The 27,364-nt window shown below is 43.8% G+C and overlaps 32 non-coding genes across 32 annotated transcripts; all 32 read right to left on the bottom strand.

The window, feature by feature from the left end:
* Positions 1–135: 135 nt before the first annotated feature.
* On the bottom strand, positions 136–217 carry TRNAS-CGA (transfer RNA serine (anticodon CGA)). Its single transcript has one exon. It is a non-coding gene; the product is annotated as a tRNA-Ser (tRNA).
* Positions 218–763: 546 nt separating this feature from the next.
* On the bottom strand, positions 764–845 carry TRNAS-UGA (transfer RNA serine (anticodon UGA)). The gene has a single exon. It is a non-coding gene; the product is annotated as a tRNA-Ser (tRNA).
* Positions 846–2,418: 1,573 nt separating this feature from the next.
* On the bottom strand, positions 2,419–2,503 carry TRNAS-UGA (transfer RNA serine (anticodon UGA)). The gene has a single exon. It is a non-coding gene; the product is annotated as a tRNA-Ser (tRNA).
* A 539-nt stretch (positions 2,504–3,042) lies between these two features.
* On the bottom strand, positions 3,043–3,127 carry TRNAS-UGA (transfer RNA serine (anticodon UGA)). The gene has a single exon. It is a non-coding gene; the product is annotated as a tRNA-Ser (tRNA).
* A 541-nt stretch (positions 3,128–3,668) lies between these two features.
* On the bottom strand, positions 3,669–3,750 carry TRNAS-CGA (transfer RNA serine (anticodon CGA)). The gene has a single exon. It is a non-coding gene; the product is annotated as a tRNA-Ser (tRNA).
* Positions 3,751–4,291: 541 nt separating this feature from the next.
* On the bottom strand, positions 4,292–4,376 carry TRNAS-UGA (transfer RNA serine (anticodon UGA)). Its single transcript has one exon. It is a non-coding gene; the product is annotated as a tRNA-Ser (tRNA).
* A 541-nt stretch (positions 4,377–4,917) lies between these two features.
* TRNAS-UGA (transfer RNA serine (anticodon UGA)) lies at positions 4,918–4,999 on the bottom strand. The gene has a single exon. It is a non-coding gene; the product is annotated as a tRNA-Ser (tRNA).
* A 392-nt stretch (positions 5,000–5,391) lies between these two features.
* On the bottom strand, positions 5,392–5,473 carry TRNAS-CGA (transfer RNA serine (anticodon CGA)). Its single transcript has one exon. It is a non-coding gene; the product is annotated as a tRNA-Ser (tRNA).
* A 542-nt stretch (positions 5,474–6,015) lies between these two features.
* On the bottom strand, positions 6,016–6,097 carry TRNAS-CGA (transfer RNA serine (anticodon CGA)). Its single transcript has one exon. It is a non-coding gene; the product is annotated as a tRNA-Ser (tRNA).
* Positions 6,098–6,637: 540 nt separating this feature from the next.
* On the bottom strand, positions 6,638–6,722 carry TRNAS-UGA (transfer RNA serine (anticodon UGA)). The gene has a single exon. It is a non-coding gene; the product is annotated as a tRNA-Ser (tRNA).
* Positions 6,723–7,262: 540 nt separating this feature from the next.
* Positions 7,263–7,344, bottom strand: TRNAS-CGA (transfer RNA serine (anticodon CGA)). Its single transcript has one exon. It is a non-coding gene; the product is annotated as a tRNA-Ser (tRNA).
* Positions 7,345–7,885: 541 nt separating this feature from the next.
* TRNAS-UGA (transfer RNA serine (anticodon UGA)) lies at positions 7,886–7,967 on the bottom strand. The gene has a single exon. It is a non-coding gene; the product is annotated as a tRNA-Ser (tRNA).
* Positions 7,968–8,507: 540 nt separating this feature from the next.
* On the bottom strand, positions 8,508–8,588 carry TRNAS-CGA (transfer RNA serine (anticodon CGA)). The gene has a single exon. It is a non-coding gene; the product is annotated as a tRNA-Ser (tRNA).
* Positions 8,589–9,115: 527 nt separating this feature from the next.
* Positions 9,116–9,196, bottom strand: TRNAS-CGA (transfer RNA serine (anticodon CGA)). Its single transcript has one exon. It is a non-coding gene; the product is annotated as a tRNA-Ser (tRNA).
* A 525-nt stretch (positions 9,197–9,721) lies between these two features.
* Positions 9,722–9,803, bottom strand: TRNAS-CGA (transfer RNA serine (anticodon CGA)). Its single transcript has one exon. It is a non-coding gene; the product is annotated as a tRNA-Ser (tRNA).
* A 540-nt stretch (positions 9,804–10,343) lies between these two features.
* On the bottom strand, positions 10,344–10,425 carry TRNAS-CGA (transfer RNA serine (anticodon CGA)). Its single transcript has one exon. It is a non-coding gene; the product is annotated as a tRNA-Ser (tRNA).
* Positions 10,426–10,969: 544 nt separating this feature from the next.
* Positions 10,970–11,051, bottom strand: TRNAS-UGA (transfer RNA serine (anticodon UGA)). Its single transcript has one exon. It is a non-coding gene; the product is annotated as a tRNA-Ser (tRNA).
* Positions 11,052–11,591: 540 nt separating this feature from the next.
* Positions 11,592–11,672, bottom strand: TRNAS-CGA (transfer RNA serine (anticodon CGA)). The gene has a single exon. It is a non-coding gene; the product is annotated as a tRNA-Ser (tRNA).
* Positions 11,673–12,198: 526 nt separating this feature from the next.
* On the bottom strand, positions 12,199–12,280 carry TRNAS-CGA (transfer RNA serine (anticodon CGA)). Its single transcript has one exon. It is a non-coding gene; the product is annotated as a tRNA-Ser (tRNA).
* Positions 12,281–12,820: 540 nt separating this feature from the next.
* On the bottom strand, positions 12,821–12,902 carry TRNAS-CGA (transfer RNA serine (anticodon CGA)). Its single transcript has one exon. It is a non-coding gene; the product is annotated as a tRNA-Ser (tRNA).
* A 546-nt stretch (positions 12,903–13,448) lies between these two features.
* On the bottom strand, positions 13,449–13,530 carry TRNAS-UGA (transfer RNA serine (anticodon UGA)). Its single transcript has one exon. It is a non-coding gene; the product is annotated as a tRNA-Ser (tRNA).
* A 1,146-nt stretch (positions 13,531–14,676) lies between these two features.
* On the bottom strand, positions 14,677–14,758 carry TRNAS-CGA (transfer RNA serine (anticodon CGA)). Its single transcript has one exon. It is a non-coding gene; the product is annotated as a tRNA-Ser (tRNA).
* A 539-nt stretch (positions 14,759–15,297) lies between these two features.
* On the bottom strand, positions 15,298–15,379 carry TRNAS-CGA (transfer RNA serine (anticodon CGA)). Its single transcript has one exon. It is a non-coding gene; the product is annotated as a tRNA-Ser (tRNA).
* Positions 15,380–15,919: 540 nt separating this feature from the next.
* Positions 15,920–16,000, bottom strand: TRNAS-CGA (transfer RNA serine (anticodon CGA)). Its single transcript has one exon. It is a non-coding gene; the product is annotated as a tRNA-Ser (tRNA).
* Positions 16,001–16,526: 526 nt separating this feature from the next.
* TRNAS-CGA (transfer RNA serine (anticodon CGA)) lies at positions 16,527–16,608 on the bottom strand. Its single transcript has one exon. It is a non-coding gene; the product is annotated as a tRNA-Ser (tRNA).
* Positions 16,609–17,149: 541 nt separating this feature from the next.
* TRNAL-CAA (transfer RNA leucine (anticodon CAA)) lies at positions 17,150–17,230 on the bottom strand. The gene has a single exon. It is a non-coding gene; the product is annotated as a tRNA-Leu (tRNA).
* Positions 17,231–17,756: 526 nt separating this feature from the next.
* Positions 17,757–17,838, bottom strand: TRNAS-CGA (transfer RNA serine (anticodon CGA)). The gene has a single exon. It is a non-coding gene; the product is annotated as a tRNA-Ser (tRNA).
* A 6,447-nt stretch (positions 17,839–24,285) lies between these two features.
* Positions 24,286–24,367, bottom strand: TRNAL-CAA (transfer RNA leucine (anticodon CAA)). Its single transcript has one exon. It is a non-coding gene; the product is annotated as a tRNA-Leu (tRNA).
* Positions 24,368–24,911: 544 nt separating this feature from the next.
* Positions 24,912–24,993, bottom strand: TRNAS-UGA (transfer RNA serine (anticodon UGA)). Its single transcript has one exon. It is a non-coding gene; the product is annotated as a tRNA-Ser (tRNA).
* A 540-nt stretch (positions 24,994–25,533) lies between these two features.
* On the bottom strand, positions 25,534–25,614 carry TRNAS-CGA (transfer RNA serine (anticodon CGA)). The gene has a single exon. It is a non-coding gene; the product is annotated as a tRNA-Ser (tRNA).
* A 525-nt stretch (positions 25,615–26,139) lies between these two features.
* Positions 26,140–26,221, bottom strand: TRNAS-CGA (transfer RNA serine (anticodon CGA)). Its single transcript has one exon. It is a non-coding gene; the product is annotated as a tRNA-Ser (tRNA).
* A 541-nt stretch (positions 26,222–26,762) lies between these two features.
* Positions 26,763–26,847, bottom strand: TRNAS-UGA (transfer RNA serine (anticodon UGA)). Its single transcript has one exon. It is a non-coding gene; the product is annotated as a tRNA-Ser (tRNA).
* Positions 26,848–27,364: the final 517 nt, after the last annotated feature.

Here is a 27,364-nt window from a genome sequence, read left to right as displayed (position 1 = left end):
GAGTGTTGAAATTGTCTTAATGTTTACATTTAGTTTGAGTTTTTGCTGTTTAACTCTGTGACTTGATGAGGATTGCGTGACGAGAAGTGAACATTTCCTGAACAAACCAAATGGTGTTAATGCAAAATCGCCCGATGCTGCAAGCAGGATTCAAACCTGTGCAGGGCAACCCCATTGAATTTCGAGTCCAACGCCTTAACCACTCGGCCATCGCAGCTCCATGATTATGATGTTACTGTTGTCGTATATGAGCCATGCGCTGCTCACGTCAGGCCGAGGCCTAAAAAATAAAGTAACATAAAGACGGGGCAAGAACCAGCAGTGCCCTGTTGCCCTCGCTTATTTCACATGCTTTCATACAATTAATAAAAATAGCAACACGTATCACTCAAAGTGAGTGACAGGGCACAGATGAGTGGTAATCAATCACTGCACATTTCTACCCTCTTTTCCCTGTATTACGGTGGTGGCAACAGGCCCTTAAGTGTACTCAGAAAGAGTCCAAAAGAATAAACAAGACACGCTTCATAAAAAAGAATTACTCTTTTCGTGACTTGTCTATATCAGGCAGGACCGCTCCAGACTACGAACCCTTCCGAGCCACCTGCTCTCAAAAAAACACTTCCTGGGTGTGGAAATTGTCTCAATGTTTACATCTAGTTTGAGTTTTTGCCGTTTAACTCTGTGACTTGATGAGGATTGCATAACGAGAAGTGAACATTTACTTAACTAAACCAAATGGTGTTCATGCAAAATCTCATGACGCTGCGAGCAGGATTCGAACCTACGCAAGGAAACCCTATTTGATTTCAAGTCCAACGCCTTAACCACTCGGCCATCGCAACTGCATGAGTATGATGTTACTGTTGTCGTATACGAGCCATGCGCTGCTCACATCAGGCCGAGACCTAAAAATTAAAGTAACGGAAGGACGGGGCACGTACCAGCAGTGCCCTGTCTCCCTCACTTATTTTGCATGCTTTGATACAATTAATAAAAATAGCAACACGCATCACTCAAAGTGTGTGACAGGGCACAGATGAGTGGTAATCAATCACTGCACATTTCTACCCTCTTTTCCCTGTATTACGGTGGTGGCAACAGGCCCTTAAGTGTACTCAGAAAGAGTCCAAAAGAATAAACAAGACACGCTTCATAAAAAAGAATTACTCTTTTCGTGACTTGTCTATATCAGGCAGGACAGCTCCAGACTACGAACCCTTGTATTTTGTATTTGTATTGGTTATTTATAGAGCGCAACTATCGCTCCGGAAGGAGCATCTTGGCGCTAGTAAAACAAAGTGCATACAATTGCGGGTTTTGGGTTAGATGGCTGTCATTACGTACTCATCTGGAAGACTGAAGATCCATGTTTTCAGATGTTTCCTGAACTGTTTTTCCTGAGTGAGCAGTCTAAGATGTTTGGGCATCGCATTCCAGGCCTTGGAGGATAAGAAGGTTAGGGTCTTACCCCCCTTTGTTTTGAGGTTGAATTTGGTCAGTTTAATGAGGTTTTCTCCTGCTGATCGTAATGTCCTAGTTGGAGTGTAATGGGGGAAACGTTTAGTAAGATACTTCGGGCCGACGCCATTGAAAGCTCGAAAGGCAACAATCAAGATTTTGAATAAGATCCTCTTGTGGAGGGGTAGCCAATGTAAGGTTTTTAGGGCAGCTGACGCTGAGGATCTTCTTGGCAATTTAAGGACCAGTCTGGCTGCCGCGTGTTGTACACTTTGGAGTTTTTTTAGTGTAGTTTTCTTAACGCCAGCCATCAGGCCATTGCAATAATCCAAGCGTGCTAGGATTAGGGCTACAGTGACGGCTTTTCGTGAGTCAATGGGCAGGAAGTCAAATAATTTTTTTAGGGATTTAATGATGCTAAAGCAACTTCCTGCGACATTCCTCACGTGTTGGTCAAATGAAAGCTCGGTGTCGAATAAAACCCCTAAGTTTCTTGCTGATGTCACCGTTTGTGAGGGAACAGGAGAGTCTTCAGGCCACCATATACTGGGACAGAAATGTTGGGACTTTCCCATAGGAAGAATCTCTGTTTTACTGACATTGCATTTAAGATGGTTTTTGTCCATCCAGAGAAACACATCCTTCAAACAGTTCTTAAGGTTAAGCTCAGCATTGGTAGAGTTCTTCTCCAGAGGGACAATGAGCTGAGTATCATCGGCATACGATGTTACCAGTATGCCGTATGATTCAATGAGGGAAATGAGAGGGACCATGTAAATATTGAATGGGCCCTTCCGAGCCACCTGCTCTCTAAAACACTTCCGGGGTGTGGAAATTGTCTCAATGTTTACATCTAGTTTGAGTTTTTGCCGTTTAACTCTGTGACTTGATGAGGATTGCATAACGAGAAGTGAACATTTACTTAACTAAACCAAATGGTGTTCATGCAAAATCTCATGACTCTGCGAGCAGGATTCAAACCTACGCGAGGAAACCCCATTTGATTTCAAGTCCAACGCCTTAACCACTCGGCCATCGCAACTGCATGAGTATGATGTCACTGTTGTCGTATACGAGCCATGCGCTGCTCACATCAGGCCGAGACCTAAAAATTAAAGTAACGGAAAGACGGGGCACGTACCAGCAGTGCCCTGTCTCCCTCACTTATTTTGCATGCTTTGATAAAATTAATAAAAATAGCAACACGCATCACTCAAAGTGTGTGACAGGGCACAGATGAGCGGTAATCAATCACTGCACATTTCAACCCTCTTTTCCCTATCTTACGGCGCTGTGAATGGGCCCTTAAGAGTACTCAGAAAGAGTTCAAAAGCCTAAACAAGACACTCTACATAAAAATAATTACTCTTTTCGTCAATTGTCTAGATCAGGCAAACAGGTCCAGACTACGAACCCTTCTGAGCCACCTGCTCTGTAAAACACTTCCTGGGTGTAGAAATTGTCTCAATGTTTACATCTAGTTTGAGTTTTTGCCGTTTAACTCTGTGACTTGAAGAGGACTGCATAACGAGAAGTGAACATTTACTTAATGAAACCAAATGGTGCTAATGCAAAATCTCATGACCCTGCAAGCAGGATTCGAACCTACGCGGAGAAACCCCATTGGATTTCAAGTCCAACACCTTACCCACTCGGCCATCGCAGCTACATGTGTATGATGTCACTGTTGTCGTATATGAGCCATGCGCTGCTCACGTCAGGCCGAGACCTAAAAAATAAAGTAACGGAAGGACGGGGCAGGTACCAGCAGTGCCCTGTTGCCCTCACTTATTTCGCATGCTTTGATACAATTAATAAAAATAGCAACACGCATCACTCAAAGTGAGTGACAGGGCACAGATGAGCGGTAATCAATCACTGCACATTCCTACCCTCTTTTCCCTATATTACGGCGCTGGGAATGGGCACTTAAGAGTACTCAGAAAGAGTCCAAATGCCTAAACAAGACACGCTACATTAAAAAATAACTCTTTTTGTGACTCGTCAAGATCAGGCAGGACAGGTCCAGACTACGAACCCTTCCAAACCACCTGCTCTCTTAAACATTTCCTGAGTGTTGAAATTGTCTTAATGTTTACATTTAGTTTGAGTTTTTGCTGTTTAACTCTGTGACTTGATGAGGATTGCGTAACGAGAAGTGAACATTTCCTGAACAAACCAAATGGTGTTAATGCAAAATCGCCCGATGCTGCAAGCAGGATTCGAACCTGTGCAGGGCAACCCCATTGAATTTCGAGTCCAACGCCTTAACCACTCGGCCATCGCAGCTCCATGATTATGATGTCACTGTTGTCGTATATGAGCCATGCGCTGCTCACGTCAGGCCAAGACCTAAAAAATAAAGTAACATAAGGACGGGGCAGGAACCAGCAGTGCCCTGTTGCCCTCACTTATTTCACATGCTTTCATACAATTAATAAAAATAGCAACACGTATCACTCAAAGTGAGTGACAGGGCACAGATGAGTGGTAATCAATCACTGCACATTTCTACCCTCTTTTCCCTGTATTACGGTGGTGGCAACAGGCCCTTAAGTGTACTCAGAAAGAGTCCAAAAGAATAAACAAGACACGCTTCATAAAAAATAATTACTCTTTTCGTGACTTGTCTATATCAGGCAGGACTGCTCCAGACTACGAACCCTTCCGAGCCACCTGCTCTCTAAAACACTTCCTGGGTGTGGAAATTGTCTCAATGTTTACATCTAGTTTGAGTTTTTGCCGTTTAACTCGGTGACTTGATGAGGATTGCATAACGAGAAGTGAACATTTACTTAACTAAACCAAATGGTGTTCATGCAAAATCTCATGACTCTGCGAGCAGGATTCAAACCTACGCGAGGAAACCCCATTTGATTTCAAGTCCAACGCCTTAACCACTCGGCCATCGCAACTGCATGAGTATGATGTCACTGTTGTCGTATACGAGCCATGCGCTGCTCACATCAGGCCGAGACCTAAAAATTAAAGTAACGGAAGGACGGGGCACGTACCAGCAGTGCCCTGTCTCCCTCACTTATTTTGCATGCTTTGATACAATTAATAAAAATAGCAACACGCATCACTCAAAGTGTGTGACAGGGCACAGTTGAGCGGTAATCAATCACTGCACATTTCAACCCTCTTTTCCCAAACTTACGGCGCTGTGAATGGGCCCTTAAGAGTACTCAGAAAGAGTTCAAAAGCCTAAACAAGACACGCTACATAAAAAAATTACTCTTTTTGGGACTCGTCAAGATCAGGCAGGACAGGTTCATACTACGAAGCCTTCTGCACCACCTGCTCTCTAAAACACTTCCTGGGTGTTGAAATTGTCTTAATGTTTACATTTAGTTTGAGTTTTTGCTGTTTAACTCTGTGACTTGATGAGGATTGCGTAGCGAGAAGTGAACATTTCCTTAACAAACCAAATGGTGTTCATGTAAAATCGCACGATGCTGCAAGCAGGATTTGAAACTGCGGAGGGAAACCCCAATGGATTTCAGGTCCAACGCCTTAACCACTCAGCCATCGCAGCTTCATGAGTATGATGTCACTCTTGTCATATACGAGCCATGCGCTGCTCAAGTCAGACCGAGACCTAAAAAATAAAGCAACGGAAGGACGGGGCAGGTACCAGCAGTGCCCTGTTGCCCTCACTTATTTCGCATGCTTTGATACAATTAATAAAAATAGCAACACACATCACTCAAAGTGAGTGACAGGGCACTGATGAGCAGTAATCAATCACTGCACATTTCTACCCTGAACCACCTGCTCTCTAAAAGACTTCCTTAGTGTTGAAATTGTCTCAATGTTTACATTTAGTTTGAGTTTTTGTTGTTTAACTCTGTGACTTGATGAGGATTGCCTAACGAGAAGTGAACTTTTCCTTAACAAACCAAATGGTGTTCCGGCAAGATCGCACGTCGCTGCAATCAGGATTCAAACCTGCGCAGGGAAACCCCATTGGATTTCGAGTCCAACGCCTTAACCACTCGGCCATCGCAGCTCCGTGCGTGTAATGTCACTGTTGTCGTATATGACCCATGCGCTGCTTACGTCAGACCGAGACCTAAAAAGTAAAGTAACGGAAGGACTGGGCAGGTACCAGCAGTGCTCTGTTGCCCTCACTCATTTAGCATGCTTTTATACAATTAATAAAAATAGCAACACGCATCACTCAAAGTGAGTGACAGGGCACAGATGAGCAGTAATCAATCACTGTGCATTTCTACCCTCTTTTCCCTATATTACGGCGCTGGGACCGGGCCCTCAAGTGTACTCAGAAAGAGTCCAAAAGCCTAAACAAGACACTCTACATAAAAATAATTACTCTTTTCGTGACTCGTCAAGATCAGGCAGGACAGGTCCAGACTACGAACCCTTCCGAACCACCTGCTCTATAAAACACTTCCAGAGTGTTGAAATTGTCTTAATGTTTACATTTAGTTTGAGTTTTTGCTGTTTAACTCTGTGACTTGATGAGGATTGCGTAACGAGAAGTGAACATTTCCTTAACAAACCAAATGGTGTTCATGCAAATTCAGACGACACTGCAAGCAGGATTCGAACCTTCGCAGGGAAACCCCATTGAATTTCGAGTACAACGCCTTAACCACTCGGCCATCACAGCTCCATGAACATGATGTCACTGTTGTCGTATATGAGCCATGCGCTGCTCACGTCAGGCCGAGACCTAAAAAATAAAGTAACATAAGGACGGGGCAGGAACCAGCAGTGCCCTGTTGCCCTCACTTATTTCACATGCTTTCATACAATTAATAAAAATAGCAACACGTATCACTCAAAGTGAGTGACAGGGCACAGATGAGCAGTAATCAATCACTGCGCATTTCTACCCTCTTTTCCCTATATTACAGCGGTGGCAACGGGCCCTTAAGTGTACTCAGAAAGAGTCCAAAAGCCTAACCAAGACACGCTTCATGAAAAAATATTACTCTTTTCGTGACTTGTGTAGATCAGGCAAACAGGTCCAGACTACGAACCCTTCCGTGCCACCTGCTCTGTAAAACACTTCCTGGGTGTAGAAATTGTCTCAATGTTTACATCTAGTTTGAGTTGTTGCCGTTTAACTCTGTGACTTGAAGAGGACTGCATAACGAGAAGTGAACATTTACTTAACTAAACCAAATGGTGCTAATGCAAAATCTCATGACCCTCCAAGCAGGATTCGAACCTACGCGGGGAAACCCCATTGGATTTCAAGTCCAACGCCTTAACCACTCGGCCATCGCAGCTGCGTGAGTATAACGTCACTGTTGTCGTATACGAGCCATGCGCTGCTCACATCAGGCCGAGACCTACAAATTAAAGTAACGGAAGGACAGGGCACGTACCAGCAGTGCCCTGTCTCCCTCACTTATTTCGCATGCTTTCATACAATCAATAAAAATAGCAACACGCATCACTCAAAGTGATGACAGGGCACAGATGAGCAGTAATCAATCACTGCACATTTCTGCCCTCTTTTCCCTATATTACGGCTCTGGGAATGGGCCCTTAAGTGTACTCAGAAAGAGTCCAAAAGCCTAAACAAGACACGCTACATAAAAAAATTACTCTTTTCGTGAATCGTCAAGATCAGGCAGGACAGGTCCAGACTACGAACCCTTCCGAGCCACCTGCTCTCTAAAACACTTCCTGAGTGTTGAAATTGTCTTAATGTTTACATTTAGTTTGAGTTTTTGCTGTTTAACTCTGTTACTTGATGAGGATTGCGTAACGAGAAGTGAATATTTCCTTAACAAACCAAATGGTGTTCATGCAAAATAAGACATCGCTGCAAGCAGGATTCGAACCTGCGCAGGGAAACCCCATTGGATTTCGAGTCCAACGCCTTAACCACTCGGCCATCGCAGCTCTATGAGTATGATGTCACTGTTGTCGTATATGAGCCATTCGCTGCTCACGTCAGACCGAGACCTAAAAAATAAAGTAACCGAAGGAAGGGCAGGTACCAGCAGTACTCTGTTGCCCTCACTTATTTCGCTTGCTTTCATACAATTAATAAAAATAGCAACACGTATCACTCAAAGTGAGTGACAGGGCACAGATGAGCAGTAATCAATCACTGCGCATTTCTACCCTCTTTTCCCTATATTACGGCTCTGGGGCCGGGCCCTTAAGTGTACTCAGAAAGAGTCCAAAAGCCTAAACAAGAAACTCTACATAAACAATATGACTCTTTTCGTGACTCGTCAAGATCAAGCAGGACAGGTCCAGACTACGAACCCTTCGAACCACCTGCTCTCTAAAACACTTCCGGAGTGTTGAAATTGTCTTAATGTTTACATTTAGTTTGAGTTTTTGCTGTTTAATTCTGTGACTTGATGAGGATTGCATAACGAGAAGTGAACATTTCCTTAACTAAACCATATGGTGTTCATGCAAAATCTCATGACGCTGCAAGCAGGATTCGAACCTACGCGGGGAAACCCCATTGGATTTCAAGTCCAACGCCTTAACCACTCGGCCATCGCAGCTGCGTGAGTATAATGTCACTGTTGTCGTATACGAGCCATGCGCTGCTCACATCAGGCCAAGACCTACAAATTAAAGTAACGGAAGGACAGGGCACGTACCAGCAGTGCCCTGTCTCCCTCACTTATTTCGCATGCTTTCATACAATCAATAAAAATAGCAACACGCATCACTCAAAGTGAGTGACAGGGCACAGATGAGCAGTAATCAATCACTGTACATTTCTGCCCTCTTTTCCCTATATTACGGCTCTGGAATGGGCCCTTAAGTGTACTCAGAAAGAGTCCAAAAGCCTAAACAAGACACGTTACATAAAAAAATTACTCTTTTCGTGACTCGTCAAGATCAGGCAGGACAGGTCCAGACTACGAACCCTTCCGAGCCACCTGCTCTCTAAAACACTTCCTGAGTGTTGAAATTGTCTTAATGTTTACATTTAGTTTGAGTTTTTGCTGTTTAACTCTGTTACTTGATGAGGATTGCGTAATGAGAAGTGAACATTTCCTTATCAAACCAAATGGTGTTCATGCAAAATCGCACAACGCTGCAAGCAGGATTCGGACCTGTGCAGGGAAACCCCATTGATTTCGAGTCCAACACCTTAACCACTCGGCCATCGCAGCTCCATGTTGTCGTATACGAGCTATGCACTGCTCACGTCAGACCGAGACCTAAAAAATAGAGCAACGGAACGACGGGGCAGGTACCAGCAGTGCCCTGTTGCCCTCACTTATTTCGCATGCTTTCATACAATTAATAAAAAATAGCAACACGTATCACTCAAAGTGAGTGACAGGGCACAGATGAGCGGTAATTAATCACTGCACATTCCTACCCTCTTTTCCCTATATTACGGCGCTGGGAATGGGCACTTAAGAGTACTCAGAAAGAGTCCAAATGCCTAAACAAGACACGCTACATAAAAAAATTACTCTTTTCGTGACTCGTCAAGATCAGGCAGGACAGGTCCAGACTACGAACCCTTCCGAGCTACCTGCTCTCTAAAACACTTCCTGAGTGTTGAAATTGTCTTAATGTTTACTTTTAGTTTGAGTTTTTGCTGTTTAACTCTGTTACTTGATGAGGATTGCGTAATGAGAAGTGAACATTTCCTTATCAAACCAAATGGTGTTCATGCAAAATCGCACGAGGCTGCAAGCAGGATTCGGACCTGTGCAGGGAAACCCCATTGATTTCGAGTCCAACGCCTTAACCACTCGGCCATCGCAGCTCCATGTTGTCGTATACGAGCTATGCACTGCTCACGTCAGACCGAGACCTAAAAAATAGAGCAACGGAACGACGGGGCAGGTACCAGCAGTGCCCTGTTGCCCTCACTTATTTCGCTTGCTTTCATACAATTAATAAAAATAGCAACACGTATCACTCAAAGTGAGTGACAGGGCACAGATGAGCGGTAATTAATCACTGCACATTCCTACCCTCTTTTCCCTATATTACGGCGCTGGGAATGGGCACTTAAGAGTACTCAGAAAGAGTCCAAATGCCTAAACAAGACACGCTACATAAAAAAATTACTCTTTTTGTGACTCGTCAAGATCAGGCAGGACAGGTCCAGACTACGAACCCGTCCAAACCACCTGCTCTCTTAAACACTTCCTGAGTGTTGAAATTGTCTTAATGTTTACATTTAGTTTGAATTTTTGCTGTTTAACTCTGTGACTTGATGAGGATTGACTAACGAGAAGTGAAAATTTCCTTAAAAACCAAATGGTGTTCATGCAAAATCGGACGTCGTTGCAAGCAGGATTCGAAACTGCGCAGGGAAACCCCATTGGATTTCGAGTCCAACGCCTTAACCACTCGGCCATCGCAGCTCCATGAGTATGATGTCACTGTTGTCGTATATCAGCCATTCGCTGCTCACGTCAGGCCGAGACCTAAAAAATAAAGTAACCGAAGGAAGGGGCAGGTACCAGCAGTACTCTGTTGCCCTCACTTATTTCGCTTGCTTTCATACAATTAATAAAAATAGCAACACGTATCACTCAAAGTGAGTGACAGGGCACAGATGAGCAGTAATCAATCACTGCGCATTTCTACCCTCTTTTCCCTATATTACGGCGCTGGGACCGGGCCCTTAAGTGTACTCAGAAAGAGTCCAAAAGCCTAAACAAGAAACTCTACATAAAAAAATTACTCTTTTCGTGACTCGTCAAGATCAAGCAGGACAGGTCCATACTACGAACCCTTCGAACCACCTGCTCTCTAAAACACTTCCGGAGTGTTGAAATTGTCTTAATGTTTACATTTAGTTTGAGTTTTTGCTGTTTAATTCTGTGACTTGATGAGGATTGCGTAACAAGAAGTGAACATTTCCTTAACAAACCAAATGGTGTTCATGCAAAATCGCCCAATGCTGCAAGCAGGATGCGAACCTGCGCAGGGAAACCCCATTGAATTTCGAGTCCAACGCCTTAACCACTCGGCCATCCCAGCTCCATGAGTATGATGTCACTGTTGTCGTATATGAGCCATGCGCTGCTCACATCAGGCCGAGACCTAAAAAATAAAGTAACAAAAGGACGGGGCAGGAACCAGCAGTGCCCTGTTGCCCTCACTTATTTCACATGCTTTCATACAATTAATAAAAATAGCAACACGTATCACTCAAAGTGAGTGACAGGGCACAGATGAGCTGTAATCATTCACTGTGCATTTCTACCCTCGTTTCCCTCTATTACGGCGGTGGCAACGGGCCCTTAAGTGTACTCAGAAAAAGTCCAAAAGCCTAAACAAGACACGCTTCATAAAAAAAAATTACTCTTTTCCTGACTTGTCTACATCAGGCAGGACAGGTCCAGACTACAAACCATTCCTAGCCACCTGCTCTCTGAAACACTTCCTGGGAGTAGAAATTGTCTCAATGTTTACATCTAGTTTGAGTTTTTGCCGTTTAACTCTGTGACTTGATGAGGATTGCATAACGAGAAGTGAAAATTTACTTAACTAAACCAAATGGTGTTCATGCAAAATCTCATGACGCTGCAAGCAGGATTCGAACCTACGCAGGGAAACCTCATTGGATTTCAAGTCCAACGCCTTAACCACTCGGCCATCGCAGCTGTGTGAGTATGACATCACTGTTGTCGTATACGAGCCATGCGCTGCTCACATCAGGCCGAGACCTAAAAATTAAAGTAACGGAAGGACGGGGCACGTACCAGCAGTGCCCTGTCTCCCTCACTTATTTCGCATGCTTTCATACAATTAATAAAAATAGCAACATGCATCACTCAAAGTGAGTGACAGGGCACAGATGAGCAGTAATCAATCACTGCACATTTCTGCCCTCTTTTCCCTATATTACGGCTCTGGAATGGGCCCTTAAGTGTACTCAGAAAGAGTCCAAAAGCCTATACAAGACACGCTACATAAAAAAATTACTCTTTTCGTGACTCGTCAAGATCAGGCAGGACAGGTCCAGACTATGAACCCTTCCGAGCCACCTGCTCTCTATAACACTTCCTGAGTGTTGAAATTGTCTTAATGTTTACATTTAGTTTGAGTTTTTGCTGTTTAACTCTGTTACTTGATGAGGATTGCGTAACGAGAAGTGGACATTTCCTTATCAAACCAAATGGTGTTCATGCAAAATCGCACGAGGCTGCAAGCAGGATTCGGACCTGTGCAGGGAAACCCCATTGATTTCGAGTCCACCGCCTTAACCACTCGGCCATCGCAGCTCCATGTTGTCGTATACGAGCTATGCACTGCTCACGTCAGACCGAGACCTAAAAAATAGAACAACGGAAGGACGGGGCAGGTACCAGCAGTGCCCTGTTGCCCTCACTTATTTCGCATGCTTTCATACAATTAATAAAAATAGCAACACGTATCAATCAAAGTGAGTGACAGGGCACAGATGAGCGGTAATCAATCACTGCACTTTCCTACCCTCTTTTCCCTATATTACGGCGCTGGGAATGGGCACTTAAGAGTACTCAGAAAGAGTCCAAATGCCTAAACAAGACACGCCACATAAAAAAATTACTCTTTTTGTGACTCGTCAAGATCAGGCAGGACAGGTCCAGACTACGAACCCTTCCAAACCACCTGCTCTCTTAAACACTTCCTGAGTGTTGAAATTGTCTTAATGTTTACATTTAGTTTGAATTTTTGCTGTTTAACTCTGTGACTTGATGAGGATTGACTAACGAGAAGTGAAAATTTCCCTAACGAACCAAATGGTGTTCATGCAAAATCGTACGTCGCTGCAAGCAGGATTCGAACCTGCGCAGGGAAACCCCATAGGATTTCGAGTCCAACGCCTTAACCACTCGGCCATCGCAGCTCCATGAGTATGATGTCACTGTTGTCGTATATGAGCCATTCGCTGCTCACGTCAGACCGAGACCTAAAAAATAAAGTAACCGAAGGAAGGGGCAGGTACCAGCAGTGCTCTGTTGCCCTCACTTATTTCTCTTGCTTTCATACAATTAATAAAAATAGCAACACGTATCACTCAAAGTGAGTGACAGGGCACAGATGAGCAGTAATCAATCACTGCGCATTTCTACCCTCTTTTCCCTATATTACAGCGCTGGGACCGGGCCCTTAAGTGTACTCAGAAAGAGTCCAAAAGCCTAAACAAGACACTCTACATAAAAAAATGACTCTTTTCGTGACTCGTCAAGATCAAGCAGGACAGGTCCAGACTACGAACCCTTCGAACCACCTGCTCTCTAAAACACTTCCGGAGTGTTGAAATTGTCTTAATGTTTACATTTAGTTTGAGTTTTTGCTGTTTAATTCTGTGACTTGATGAGGATTGCGTAACGAGAAGTGAACATTTCCTTAACAAACCAAATGGTGTTCATGCAAAATCACCCGATGCTGCAAGCAGGATGCGAACCTGCGCAGGGAAACCCCATTGAATTTCGAGTCCAACGCCTTAACCACTCGGCCATCGCAGCTCCATGAGTATGATGTCACTGTTGTCGTATATGAGCCATGCGCTGCTCACGTCAGGCCGAGACCTAAAAAATTAAAGTAACAAAAGGACGGGGCAGGAAATAGCAGTGCCCTGTTGCCCTCACTTATTTCACATGCTTTCATACAATTAATAAAAATAGCAACACGTATCACTCAAAGTGAGTGACAGGGCACAGATGAGCGGTAATCATTCACTGTGCATTTCTACCCTCTTTTCCCTCTATTACGGCGGTGGCAACGGGCCCTTAAGTGTACTCAGAAAAAGTCCAAAAGCCTAAACAAGACACGCTTCATAAAAAAAAAACTACTCTTTTCCTGACTTGTCTAGATCAGGCAGGACATGTCCAGACTACAAACCATTCCTAGCCACCTGCTCTCTGAAACACTTCCTGGGTGTAGAAATTGTCTCAATGTTTACATATAGTTTGAGTTTTTGCCGTTTAACTCTGTGACTTGATGAGGATTGCATAACGAGAAGTGAACATTTACTTAACTAAACCAAATGGTGTTCATGCAAAATATCATGACGCTGCAAGCAGGATTCGAACCTATGCGGGGAAACCCCAATGGATTTCAAGTCCAACGCCTTAACCACTCAGCCATCGCAGCTGCGTGAGTATGATGTCACTGTTGTCGTATACGAGCCATGCGCTGCTCACATCAGGCCGAGACCTAAAAATTAAAGTAACGGAAGGACGGGGCACGTACCAGCAGTGCCCTGTCTCCCTCACTTATTTCGCATGCTTTCATACAATTAATAAAAATAGCAACAAGCATCACTCAAAGTGAGTGACAGGGCACAGATGAGCAGTAATCAATCACTGCACATTTCTGCCCTCTTTTCCCTATATTACGGCTCTGGAATGGGCCCTTAAGTGTACTCAGAAAGAGTCCAAAAGCCTAAACAAGATACGCTACATAACAAAATTACTCTTTTCGTGACTCGTCAAGATCAGGCAGGACAGGTCCAGACTACGAACCCTTCCGAGCCACCTGCTCTCTAAAACACTTCCTGAGTGTTGAAATTGTCTTAATGTTTACATTTAGTTTGAGTTTTTGCTGTTTAACTCTGTTACTTGATGAGGATTGCGTAACGAGAAGTGAACATTTCCTTATCAAACCAAATGGTGTTCATGCAAAATCGCACGAGGCTGCAAGCAGGATTAGGACCTGTGTAGGGAAACCCCATTGATTTCGAGTCCAACGCCTTAACCACTCGGCCATCGCAGCTCCATGTTGTCGTATACGAGCTATGCACTGCTCACGTCAGACCGAGACCTAAAAAATAGAGCAACGGAACGACGGGGCAGGTACCAGCAGTGCCCTGTTGCCCTCACTTATTTCGCATGCTTTCATACAATTAATAAAAATAGCAACACGTATCACTCAAAGTGAGTGACAGGGCACAGATGAGCGGTAATTAATCACTGCACATTCCTACCCTCTTTTCCCTATATTACGGCGCTGGGAATGGGCACTTAAGAGTACTCAGAAAGAGTCCAAATGCCTAAACAAGACACGCTACATAAAAAAATTACTCTTTTTGTGACTCGTCAAGATCAGGCAGGACAGGTCCAGACTACGAACCCTTCCAAACCACCTGCTCTCTTAAACACTTCCTGAGTGTTGAAATTGTCTTAATGTTTACATTTAGTTTGAATTTTTGCTGTTTAACTCTGTGACTTGATGAGGATTGACTAACGAGAAGTGAAAATTTCCTTAAAAACCAAATGGTGTTCATGCAAAATCGGACGTCGCTGCAAGCAGGATTCGAACCTGCGCAGGGAAACCCCATTGGATTTCGAGTCCAACGCCTTAACCACTCGGCCATCGCAGCTCAATGAGTATGATGTCATGTTGTTGTATATCAGCCATTCGCTGCTCACGTCAGACCGAGACCTAAAAAATAAAGTAACCGAAGGAAGGGGCAGGTACCAGCAGTACTCTGTTGCCCTCACTTATTTCGCTTGCTTTCATACAATTAATAAAAATAGCAACACGTATCACTCAAAGTGAGTGACAGGGCACAGATGAGCAGTAATCAATCACTGCGCATTTCTACCCTCTTTTCCCTATATTACGGCGCTGGGACCGGGCCCTTAAGTGTACTCAGAAAGAGTCCAAAAGCCTAAACAAGAAACTCTACATAAAAAAATTACTCTTTTCGTGACTCGTCAAGATCAAGCAGGACAGGTCCATACTACGAACCCTTCGAACCACCTGCTCTCTAAAACACTTCCGGAGTGTTGAAATTGTCTTAATGTTTACATTTAGTTTGAGTTTTTGCTGTTTAATTCTGTGACTTGATGAGGATTGCGTAACAAGAAGTGAACATTTCCTTAACAAACCAAATGGTGTTCATGCAAAATCGCCCGATGCTGCAAGCAGGATGCGAACCTGCGCAGGGAAACCCCATTGAATTTCGAGTCCAACGCCTTAACCACTTGTCCATCGCAGCTCCATGAGTATGACATCACTGTTGTCGTATACGAGCCATGCGCTGCTCACATCAGGCCGAGACCTAAAAATTAAAGTAACGGAAGGACGGGGCACGTACCAGCAGTGCCCTGTCTCCCTCACTTATTTCGCATGCTTTCATACAATTAATAAAAATAGCAACACGCCTCACTCAAAGTGAGTGACAGGGCACAGATGAGCAGTAATCAATCACTGCACATTTCTGCCCTCTTTTCCCTATATTACGGCTCTGGAATGGGCCCTTAAGTGTACTCAGAAAGAGTCCAAAAGCCTATACAAGACACGCTACATAAAAAAATTACTCTTTTCGTGACTCGTCAAGATCAGGCAGGACAGGTCTAGACTACGAACCCTTCCGAGCCACCTGCTCTCTAAAACACTTCCTGAGTGTTGAAATTGTCTTAATGTTTACATTTAGTTTGAGTTTTTGCTGTTTAACTCTGTTACTTGATGAGGATTGCGTAACGAGAAGTGAACATTTCCTTATCAAACCAGATGGTGTTCATGCAAAATCGCACGAGGCTGCAAGCAGGATTCGGACCTGTGCAGGGAAACCCCATTGATTTCGAGTCCAACGCCTTGACCACTCGGCCATCGCAGCTCCATGTTGTCGTATACGAGCTATGCACTGCTCACGTCAGACCGAGACCTAAAAAATAGAGCAACGGAAGGACGGGGCAGGTACCAGCAGTGCCCTGTTGCCCTCACTTATTTCGCAAGCTTTCATACAATTAATAAAAATAGCAACACGTATCACTCAAAGTGAGTGACAGGGCACAGATGAGCGGTAATCAATCACTGCACATTCCTACCCTCTTTTCACTATATTACGGCGCTGGGAATGGGCACTTAAGAGTACTCAGAAAGAGTCCAAATGCCTAAACAAGACACGCTACATAAAAAAATTACTTTTTTTGTGACTCATCAAGATCAGGCAGGACAGGTCCAGACGACGAACCCTTCCAAACCACCTGCTCTCTTAAACACTTCCTGAGTGTTGAAATTGTCTTAATGTTTACATTTAGTTTGAATTTTTCCTGTTTAACTCTGTGACTTGATGAGGATTGACTAACGAGAAGTGAAAATTTCCTTAGCAAACCAAATGGTGTTCATGCAAAATCATATGTTGCTGCAAGCAGGATTCGAACCTGCGCAGGGAAACCCCATTGGATTTCGAGTCCAACGCCTTAACCACTCGGCCATCGCAGCTCCATGAGTATGATGTCACTGTTGTCGTATATGAGCCATTCGCTGCTCACGTCAGACCGAGACCTAAAAAATAAAGTAACCGAAGGAAGGGGCAGGTACCAGCAGTGCTCTGTTGCCCTCACTTATTTCTCTTGCTTTCATACAATTAATAAAAATAGCAACACGTATCACTCAAAGTGAGTGACAGGGCACAGATGAGCAGTAATCAATCACTGCGCATTTCTACCCTCTTTTCCCTATATTACGGCGCTGGGACCGGGCCCTTAAGTGTACTCAGAAAGAGTCCAAAAGCCTAAACAAGACACGCTACATAAAAAAATTACTCTTTTCGTGACTCGTCACGATCAGGCAGGACAGGTCCAGACTACGAACCCTTCTGAGCCACCTGCTCTCTAAAACACTTCCTGAGTGTTGAAATTGTCTTAATGTTTACATTTAGTTTGAGTTTTTGCTGTTTAACTCTGTTACTTGATGAGGATTGCGTAACGAGAAGTGGACATTTCCTTATCAAACCAAATGGTGTTCATGCAAAATCACACAAGGCTGCAAGCAGGATTCGGACCTGTGCAGGGAAACCCCATTGATTTTGAGTCCAACGCCTTAACCACTCGGCCATCGCAGCTCCATGTTGTCGTATACGAGCTATGCACTGCTCACGTCAGACCGAGACCTAAAAAATAGAACAACGGAAGGACGGGGCAGGTACCAGCAGTGCCCTGTTGCCCTCACTTATTTCGCATGCTTTCATACAATTAATAAAAATAGCAACACGTATCAATCAAAGTGAGTGACAGGGCACAGATGAGCGGTAATCAATCACTGCACTTTCCTACCCTCTTTTCCCTATATTACGGCGCTGGGAATGGGCACTTAAGAGTACTCAGAAAGAGTCCAAATGCCTAAACAAGACACGCTACATAAAAAAATTACTCTTTTTGTGACTCGTCAAGATCAGGCAGGACAGGTCCAGACTACGAACCCTTCCAAACCACCTGCTCTCTTAAACACTTCCTGAGTGTTGAAATTGTCTTAATGTTTACATTTAGTTTGAATTTTTGCTGTTTAACTCTGTGACTTGATGAGGATTGACTAACGAGAAGTGAAAATTTCCTTAATGAACCAAATGGTGTTCATGCAAAATCGTACGTCGCTGCAAGCAGGATTCGAACCTGCGCAGGGAAACCCCATAGGATTTCGAGTCCAATGCCTTTACCACTCGGCCATCGCAGCTCCATGAGTATGATGTCACTGTTGTCGTATATGAGCCATTCGCTGCTCACGTCAGACCGAGACCTAAAAAATAAAGTAACCGAAGGAAGGGGCAGGTACCAGCAGTGCTCTGTTGCCCTCACTTATTTCGCTTGCTTTCATACAATTAATAAAAATAGCAACACGTATCACTCAAAGTGAGTGACAGGGCACAGATGAGCAGTAATCAATCACTGCGCATTTCTACCCTCTTTTCCCTATATTACAGCGCTGGGACCGGGCCCTTAAGTGTACTCAGAAAGAGTCCAAAAGCCTAAACAAGACACTCTACATAAAAAAATGACTCTTTTCGTGACTCGTCAAGATCAAGCAGGAAAAGGTCCAGACTACGAACCCTTCGAACCACCTGCTCTCTAAAACACTTCCGGAGTGTTGAAATTGTCTTAATGTTTACATTTAGTTTGAGTTTTTGCTGTTTAATTCTGTGACTTGATGAGGATTGCGTACCGAGAAGTGAACATTTCCTTAACAAACCAAATGGTGTTCATGCAAAATCGCCCGATGCTGCAAGCAGGATGCGAACCTGCGCAGGGAAACCCCATTGAATTTCGAGTCCAACGCCTTAACCATGCGCTGCTCACGTCAGGCCGAGACCTAAAAAATAAAGTAACAAAAGGACGGGGCAGGAACCAGCAGTGCCCTGTTGCCCTCACTTATTTCACATGCTTTCATACAATTAATAAAAATAGCAACACGTATCACTCAACGTGAGTGACAGGGCACAGATGAGCGGTAATCATTCACTGTGCATTTATACCTTCTTTTCCCTCTATTACGGCGGTGGCAACGGGCCCTTAAGTGTACTCAGAAAAAGTCCAAAAGCCTAACCAAGACACGCTTCATGAAAAAATATTACTCTTTTCGTGATTTGTCTAGATCAGGCAAACAGGTCCAGACTACAAACCTTTCCGAGCCACCTGCTCTGTAAAACACTTCCTGGGTGTAGAAATTGTCTCAATGTTTACAACTAGTTTGAGTTTTTGCCGTTTAACTCTGTGCCGCTCGCAGTCGCATTGTGAAGAAACCCTTTCTTGCCTTGTGAAACCCGTATTTGAGAGTCCTGCCTGTGACTTGGGAGCTTGTGTGCTCAGTCACTACTGACATCAGGAGGCCAATCTTACAGTGCTGCTGAGACCGGGAGCGGGACTGCGAGGACCAGGAGCGCTTGCGCTACACCACTCCGCGCACCTGGTGCCTCTTCCCGCCCCCTCCTCTGTGTGAGCATAAGACGACTCGCGGCCCCCGCTCCGCGGGAGCCGCTCGCAGTCGCATTGTGAAGAAACCCTTTCTTGCCTTGTGAAACCCGTATTTGAGAGTCCTGCCTGTGACTTGGGAGCCCGTGTGCTCAGTCACTACTGACATCAGGAGGCCGATCTTACAGTGCTGCTGAGACCGGGAGCGGGACTGCGAGGACCAGGAGCGCTTGCGCTACACCACTCCGCGCAGCTGGTGCCTCTTCCCGCCCCCTCCTCTGTGTGAGCATAAGACGACTAGCGGCCCCCGCTCCACGGGAGCCGCTCGCATTCGCATTGTGAAGAAACCCTTTCTTGCCTTGTGAAACCCGTATTTGAGAGTCCTGCCTGTGACTTGGGAGCCCGTGTGCTCAGTCACTACTGACATCAGGAGGCCAATCTTACAGTGCTGCTGAGACCGGGAGCGGGACTGCGAGGACCAGGAGCGCTTGCGCTACACCACTCCGCGCACCTGGTGCCTCTTCCCGCCCACCTCCTCTTCCTACCAAACCCAGCCTTTAGACGCGTACGCGGGACGCGCGTGGACGGAAGAGCGGGCGAAGACCGGGCAAAGAGCGGGCCCTCTATGGCCCTCAGTGGCTGAGGTAGGCTGGGCTGGGCCACGTTATATTCATTTGCAAGTGATTTGTGTAGAGTGCCTTTTTGGGACGCCCGATAGGAGATATATGTGGACACTGACGAGCATTCACTAGTTGCATAATAAAGGACTCTGTGTAATACTCAGTGATTGCTATATATAATATCTGAACCATATTCTGCTGTCTGGCTGCTTCATTTGTGAAGGATGACTGCAAAAAAACTACGTTCCGGAAGAGTCCTAGGGGGAAGGTCATGTACAAAAACCAGATCTAACCCCTTGAGGAATACATTTGACAATGGGGTTTTAATGAAGGGTCAGAAGCAGTTATTGCAATTATGGGAACAACCTGTAGTAATCCCGGAGATAGGTGGTACTCAGATGGCGCCTTTGGTGGGGGCGCCATCAGTGGTGGAAAAAGACTTATTGTTCCCTAAACTAGCATCCTCTGTGGCTAATCTTTCAGTATACACTTCAGGGGGAGAAATGCCTGAGAATAATATAAAAGATACAATTACACTTCGATCTAACACTCCCTTCGGTGCAGAATGTCCCGATGTGGCTATAAAAGGAGAATCCTTCTTGTCTAGTATTGACCTTGAATTATGTGGCCGTTACATGGAGGATGGAAATTTGAATCATTTGAATCCCAGTAAGGCGGCATCGGGAGCAACTCCGTCAGGATTATTGCTATATAGTAGTACTCCCTCTATAACATCTGATGACATTCCTTCATTACAGAATGATTCTAGGAGTTTATTACTTAATCTATCCGGTATTTGCCCCATTGCCGCTTCTGGATTGCCGAAAGAAGATAGACCTATCTCTGATTGTTTAATAGCATTAGAACACTTGTTGTCCTCCATACTGTCTTTATTGAGCAAATTTGTTGGGAATTCTGACTGTACCTTGGACTCAGTTACCCAGATTCTGAAGGTATTGTTGGCAAAAAGTGCAGAAAATGGGACTACTGTTGTCCCGGAGACTGTTTTTCCTTTTGACAGCAATAATTTATCCGAAAGAAATGCTCCTGCAGTGATTCCAGAAATGGTTAACAAAAATGAGTCCTTAGGGAATTCCATCCCTTCTGTTTCTAATGGTATGCAGATATTAGAACCAATCCTAAAAGAGGAAAGTTTGGAGGAGGTGGATCTCACGGTGGGAAAAGAGTTATTCCCAATTTTCATCACTGAAAGAAAGGAACCTGAAGTGAATTCTGATGAAAACGGAAAAGTTATTAAAAGTAGAAAGAATAAAGGGAAAAACAGGAAACCCGTTCGTAAGTACAAGAAAAAAAAACAGAGGCAAATCATTTTCCAAAAACATATGATCAATGAAGACTATAATGAGCCAGAGATTGAAGATAAATCTCTATTGGATATTTTTTCTAACAAGGTGATCGATGGTACCAATGGTTCTGTAGTTAATTGTTCTCGTAATAATGGTACCAACACTGTGGAAGTCCATCTTCAAGAGAAAAATTTAACACCGCCCAGTGTTCCAATTGAAGAAGAAATGAGAATTATGCCTTCTGTATCAGGAGTACTTAATCCATCGGCGCCTATCTTTCAACTACCAGTTGATGTTGCTATAAACTCTTCTTCTCTACAATTTAAAATGTCTAATTCATATGTGGACACCTTGACTTTGGACTTCTTGCCATTATTTGATTCTGATTTATACCTAAATAGGTCATGGTTGCTCAATTGTTTTAAAGATATTGATTGTTTAAAATGTATTCAGTCGAATGACATTGATTTGGTTTCCTTAGTAGGGTACGAAAATGGTCTATGTGTACGGGCGAAATTTTATTCTAAGATAATAGTTAATCTTGTGTTACAACAGGCAGAATCATTTCAATGTAGAGGGATAGATGTGTTACCCTTTCTACATACTGGAAGGGATATCCTCCCTAGAGAAGGGGCCACAAAGCCGGGTGTCAGGCAGGAGAATATGTCTAAATCTATTAAAGATTTGCAGATTAGGGTCTTGAGAGGCAAACGTATGGTTTCCCAGATTTTGCCTACTCCTCTGAATATGACTGCTCCCATAATAGAAGACAATCACTGGTGGAATTGGCTTCCAGGAGTTTTGTCTAATAAAAACTCGGATAATCCAAAACTGTTTCAACATCTTTAGCACTCAATTAAAAGTATTATCCTGGAATGCAGCAGGGGTGTCTAATAGTCCGGAGAAACTTGACTTTTTATTTTCTTTAAATGCAGATGTGATATGCATCCAAGAAACTTGGTGTAAAAATGGCCTAGATGGGGGAAAGGACTATTTTGTGCTAGAGGCAGCAGCTGCGCCGGCTAAAAAAGGTCATGCAAAAGGGGGAATTGCCAGTCTCCTGTCTAATGCACTGCAATGGCAATTCTCTCATTATGTTGACAAAAGCAACCTTTTTCAAGCTATAACCATTAATAATTTAATTAGTGTAGGCAGCCTGCGTTCTCTAGTAATCATCAATGCATACATCCCGCCAGAAGATGGTTTTAATATTGTAATGAAGCAAATGTTTTCATATGTTAAACAGCTACTAGAATGTGACCAGCCCCCTTATATTTTACTTGTGGGCGATTTGAATAGTAAAGTGTCCCATTCAAGCATAAATCTGTTTAGAAATAAGTTTAAAGAAGAGGCTCATAATATACCGCAATCTACTTTGCCAAGAAAAATAAAAACTAACAAAAGAGGAAAAATATTGCTGCAAGAAATTAGCCATTCAGATGGGTTGATTGTAAATGGTAGGATGGCATCCGATAATCCCGCTAAATTTACTCATAGGTCTCCTAAGGGGGAATCTATCCTCGATTATGTAATTATGGACTACGTCTCTTTTTTTCTCATTCAGGATTTAATGGTCTCTCAAACTTCTATGAGCGATCATAACGTGATTAATATAACTCTTTTATTACAACCTCAGGTTACGGATACATGGTCTTTAAGTACTGGTGGACTTTCTCTGCTTGGTAGGTCAGGTAGATGTTACTGGAACCCGACGACTATGAAGGGTTTACAAACTATCCTTGCAGAAACCCTACTTGAACTAAAAGAATGGCAGGGTATAGAATTTCTTCGCTTTGAAAATTTTATGAAAAAGCTTATTGCACTTGCAAAGAAGCTTAGATATTCCAAGAAAGTGAATTTTGTCCCTAGTTTATTGTTGCCTTTAAATAAATAAATAAATAAATTAGTGAGGCAACAATTTCTGTTTAGATCCATGGAAACAAAAAATAAGTTATCCTTATTAAAAAGAAAGAGGACCAGAGTGAGAGCAAAACTAAAGAAAGAAAAAGAAGACTCTCTCTGGATTAGCCTAAGGGAGGCTTCTACCTATGGTAAATCCAGAGATTTTTGGTCCATAATTGGTAAGGGGTGTGGTGTAAGAACTTCCCCTACTCCCGTTTCTATTCCTGAGGATGTCTGGCGTTTATTCTTATTGAATCTGTATGCATCAAATGGCATAAGGGGTGAGGATAGTGATCTTCTTTGGGACAGTAGGTCCGTTATGGAGCCGCCATCTGAGAATTCTATTGCTTTGGCGATTAAGAGTATGCGCTCTTCCGGAGCGTTGGGACCAGATGAGTTGCCCATTTCAGTTTTGAAACAGGATGTTACTACTTGGAGTAGGATTCTTTTCCCCTTGTTTAAAGCATGCTTCTTATTAAGATCAGTCCCTATTTCTTGGAAGGGAAGTATATTAATAACCCTATTTAAGAAGGGCGAGCGGGATAAACCCATGAACTATCGTTTGATCGCTCTATTGGACGCGGTTGGAAAAGTTTTTGCTAAATGCCTTTTATTATTAATTACAGATTGGGTGGAGGCAAATAACATTTTACCTTTGGAACAGACTGGGTTCCGTAAAAAACATGGTACACTTGATAATTTGACTGCTCTTCAAGTGATTACGGACAAATATGTACGAATCCGGGGAGGTGGGGTATATGCGGCATTTGTAGACTTCTCCACAGCGTTTGACAAGGTGGATCGTCCAACGCTGTGGAGAAAGCTTGCTGTAATGGGTATGCCGTCCCATCTACTGGAACTCGTAAGATCTCTTCACTCGAATACCTGGTGTAAGGTGTTACAAGGTGGAGAAAGGGGTCTTTCTCAGTCCATCCCATCTCTAAACGGGTTAAAACAGGGGTGTCTACTGGCCCCCATGTTGTTTTCGCTATATATTGCGGACCTTCCTGCTTCTATTGCTGCAGGTGTTGGTTTAGCCCCGGTGGTTGGAGGTTCATCCATTTCTGTCTTAATGTATGCGGATGATATCCTCATTTTAGATCTAACTCCTAAGGGCTTAGCTAATCGCCTACAAGCTTTACACTTATTTGCGGAAGGACATTTCATGAAGATTAATGTGTCCAAAAGCAAAATTATGTGTATCACTGGAAAGAAAAAATGTAGATCTGTAGACTTTGGATGGGCTATTGGTGGTCAGAGACTAGAGCTAATGTTTACATTTAGTTTGAGTTTTTGCTGTTTAATTCTGTGACTTGATGAGGATTGCGTAACGAGAAGTGAACATTTCCTTAACAAACCAAATGGTGTTCATGCAAAATCGGCCGATGCTGCAAGCAGGATGCGAACCTGCGCAGGGAAACCCCATTGAATTTTGAGTCCAACGCCTTAACCACTCGGCCATCGCAGCTCCATGAGTATGATGTCACTGTTGTCGTATATAAGCCATGCACTGCTCACGTCAGGCCGAGACCTAAAAAATAAAGTAACAAAAGGATGGGGCAGGAACCAGCAGTGCCCTGTTGCCCTCACTTATTTCACATGCTTTCATACAATTAATATAAATAGCAACACGTATCACTCAAAGTGAGTGACAGGGCACATATGAGCGGTAATCATTCTCTGTGCATTTCTACCCTCTTTTCCCTCTAATACGGCGGTGGCAACGGGCCCTTAAGTGTACTCAGAAAAAGTCCAAAAGCCTAAACAAGACACGCTTCATAAAAAAAAATTACTCTTTTCCTGACTTGTCTATATCAGGCAGGACAGGTCCAGACTACAAACCATTCCTAGCCACCTGCTCTCTGAAACACTTCCTGGGTGTAGAAATTGTCTCAATGTTTACATATAGTTTGAGTTTTTGCCGTTTAACTCTGTGACTTGATGAGGATTGCATAACGAGAAGTGAACATTTACTTAACTAAACCAAATGGTGTTCATGCAAAATCTCATGACGCTGCAAGCAGGATTCGAACCTACGCGGGGAAACCCCATTGGATTTCAAGTCCAATGCCTTAACCACTCGGCCATCGCAGCTGCGTGAGTTTGACGTCACTGTTGTCGTATACGAGCCATGCGCTGCTCACATCAGGCCGAGACCTAAAAATTCAAGTAACGGAAGGACGGGGCACGTACCAGCAGTGCCCTGTCTCCCTCACTTATTTCGCATGCTTTCATACAATTAATAAAAATAGCAACGCGCATCACTCAAAGTGAGTGACAAGGCACAGATGAGCAGTAATCAATCACTGCACATTTCTGCCCTCTTTTCCCTATATTACGGCTCTGGAATGGGCCCTTAAGTGTACTCAGAAAGAGTCCAAAAGCCTAAACAAGATACGCTACATAACAAAATTACTCTTTTCGTGACTCGTCAAGATCAGGCAGGACAGGTCCAGACTACGAACCCTTCAGAGCCACCTGCTCTCTAAAACACTTCCTCAGTGTTGAAATTGTCTTAATGTTTACATTTAGTTTGAGTTTTTGCTGTTTAACTCTGTTACTTGATGAGGATTGAGTAACGAGAAGTGAATATTTCCTTATCAAACCAAATGGTGTTCATGCAAAATCGCACGAGGCTGCAAGCAGGATTCGGACCTGCGCAGGGAAACCCCATTGATTTCGAGTCCAACGCCTTAACCACTCGGCCATTGCAGCTCCATGTTGACGTATACGAGCCATTCGCTGCTCACGTCAGACCGAGACCTAAAAAATAAAGTAACCGAAGGAAGGGGCAGGTACCAGCAGTGCTCTGTTGCCCTCACTTATTTCGCTTGCTTTCATACAATTAATAAAAATAGCAACACGTATCACTCAAAGTGAGTGACAGGGCACAGATGAGCAGTAATCAATCACTGCGCATTTCTACCCTCTTTTTCCTATATTACAGCGCTGGGACTGGGCCCTTAAGTGTACTCAGAAAGAGTCCAAAAGCCTAAACAAGACACTCTACATAAAAAAATGACTCTTTTCGTGACTCGTCAAGATCAAGCAGGACAGGTCCAGACTACGAACCCTTTAAACCACCTGCTCTCTAAAACACTTCCGGAGTGTTGAAATTGTCGTAATGTTTACATTTAGTTTGAGTTTTTGCTGTTTAATTCTGTGACTTGATGAGGATTGCGTAACGAGAAGTGAACATTTCCTTAACAAACCAAATGGTGTTCATGCAAAATCGCCCGATGCTGCAAGCAGGATGCGAACCTGCGCAGGGAAACCCCATTGAATTTCGATTCCAACGCCTTAACCACTCGGCCATCGCAGCTCCATGAGTAAGACGTTACTGTTGTCGTATATGAGCCATGCGCTGCTCACGTCAGGCCAAGACCTAAAACAATAAAGTAACAAAAGGACGGGGCAGGAACCAGCAGTGCCCTGTTGCCCTCACTTATTTCACATGCTTTCATACAATTAATAAAAATAGCAACACGTATAACTCAAAGTGAGTGACAGGGCACAGATGAGCGGTAATCATTCACTGTGCATTTATACCCTCTTTTCCCTCTATTACGGCGGTGGCAACGGGCCCTTAAGTGTACTCAGAAAAAGTCCAAAAGCCTAACCAAGACACGCTTCATGAAAAAATATTACTCTTTTCGTGATTTGTCTAGATCAGGCAAACAGGTCCAGACTACGAACCCTTCCGAGCCACCTGCTCTGTAAAACACTTCCTGGGTGTAGAAATTGTCTCAATGTTTACATCTAGTTTGAGTTTTTGCCGTTTAACTCTGTGACTTGAAGAGGACTGCATAACGAGAACTGAACATTTACTTAACTAAACCAAATGGTGCTAATGCAAAATCTCATGACCCTGCAAGCAGGATTCGAACCAACACGGTGAAACCCCATTGGATTTCAAGTCCAACACCTTACCCACTCGGCCATCGCAGCTGCATGTGTATGATGTCACTGTTGTCGTATACGAGCCATGCGCTGCTCACGTCAGGCCGAGACCTAAAAATTAAAGTAACGGAAGGACGGGGCATGTACCAGCAGTGCCCTGTCTCCCTCACCTATTTCGCATGCTTTCATACAATTAATAAAAATAGCAACACGCATTACTCAAAGTGAGTGAAAGGGCACAGATGAGCGGTAATCAATCACTGCACATTTCTGCCCTCTTTTCCCTGTATTACGGCGCTGGGAATGGGCCCTTAAGAGTACTCAGAAATAGTCCAAAAGCCTAAACAAGACACGCTACATAAAAAATTACTCTTTTCGTGACTCGTCTAGATCAGGCAGGACAGGTCCAGACTACGAACCCTTCCGAGCCACCTGCTCTCTAAAACACTTCCTGGGTGTGGAAATTGTCTCAATATTTACATCTAGTTTTTGTTTTTGCCGTTTAACTCCGTGACTTGATGAGGATTGCATAACAAGAAGTGAACATTTACTTAACTAAACCAAA

This window comes from Lissotriton helveticus, chromosome 11 (assembly GCF_964261635.1).
Source record: "Lissotriton helveticus chromosome 11, aLisHel1.1, whole genome shotgun sequence".
NCBI lineage: Eukaryota > Metazoa > Chordata > Amphibia > Caudata > Salamandridae > Lissotriton > Lissotriton helveticus.
The sequence above is the reverse complement of the archived record's forward strand: the minus strand, read 5'-3'. Positions and strand labels throughout refer to the sequence as shown.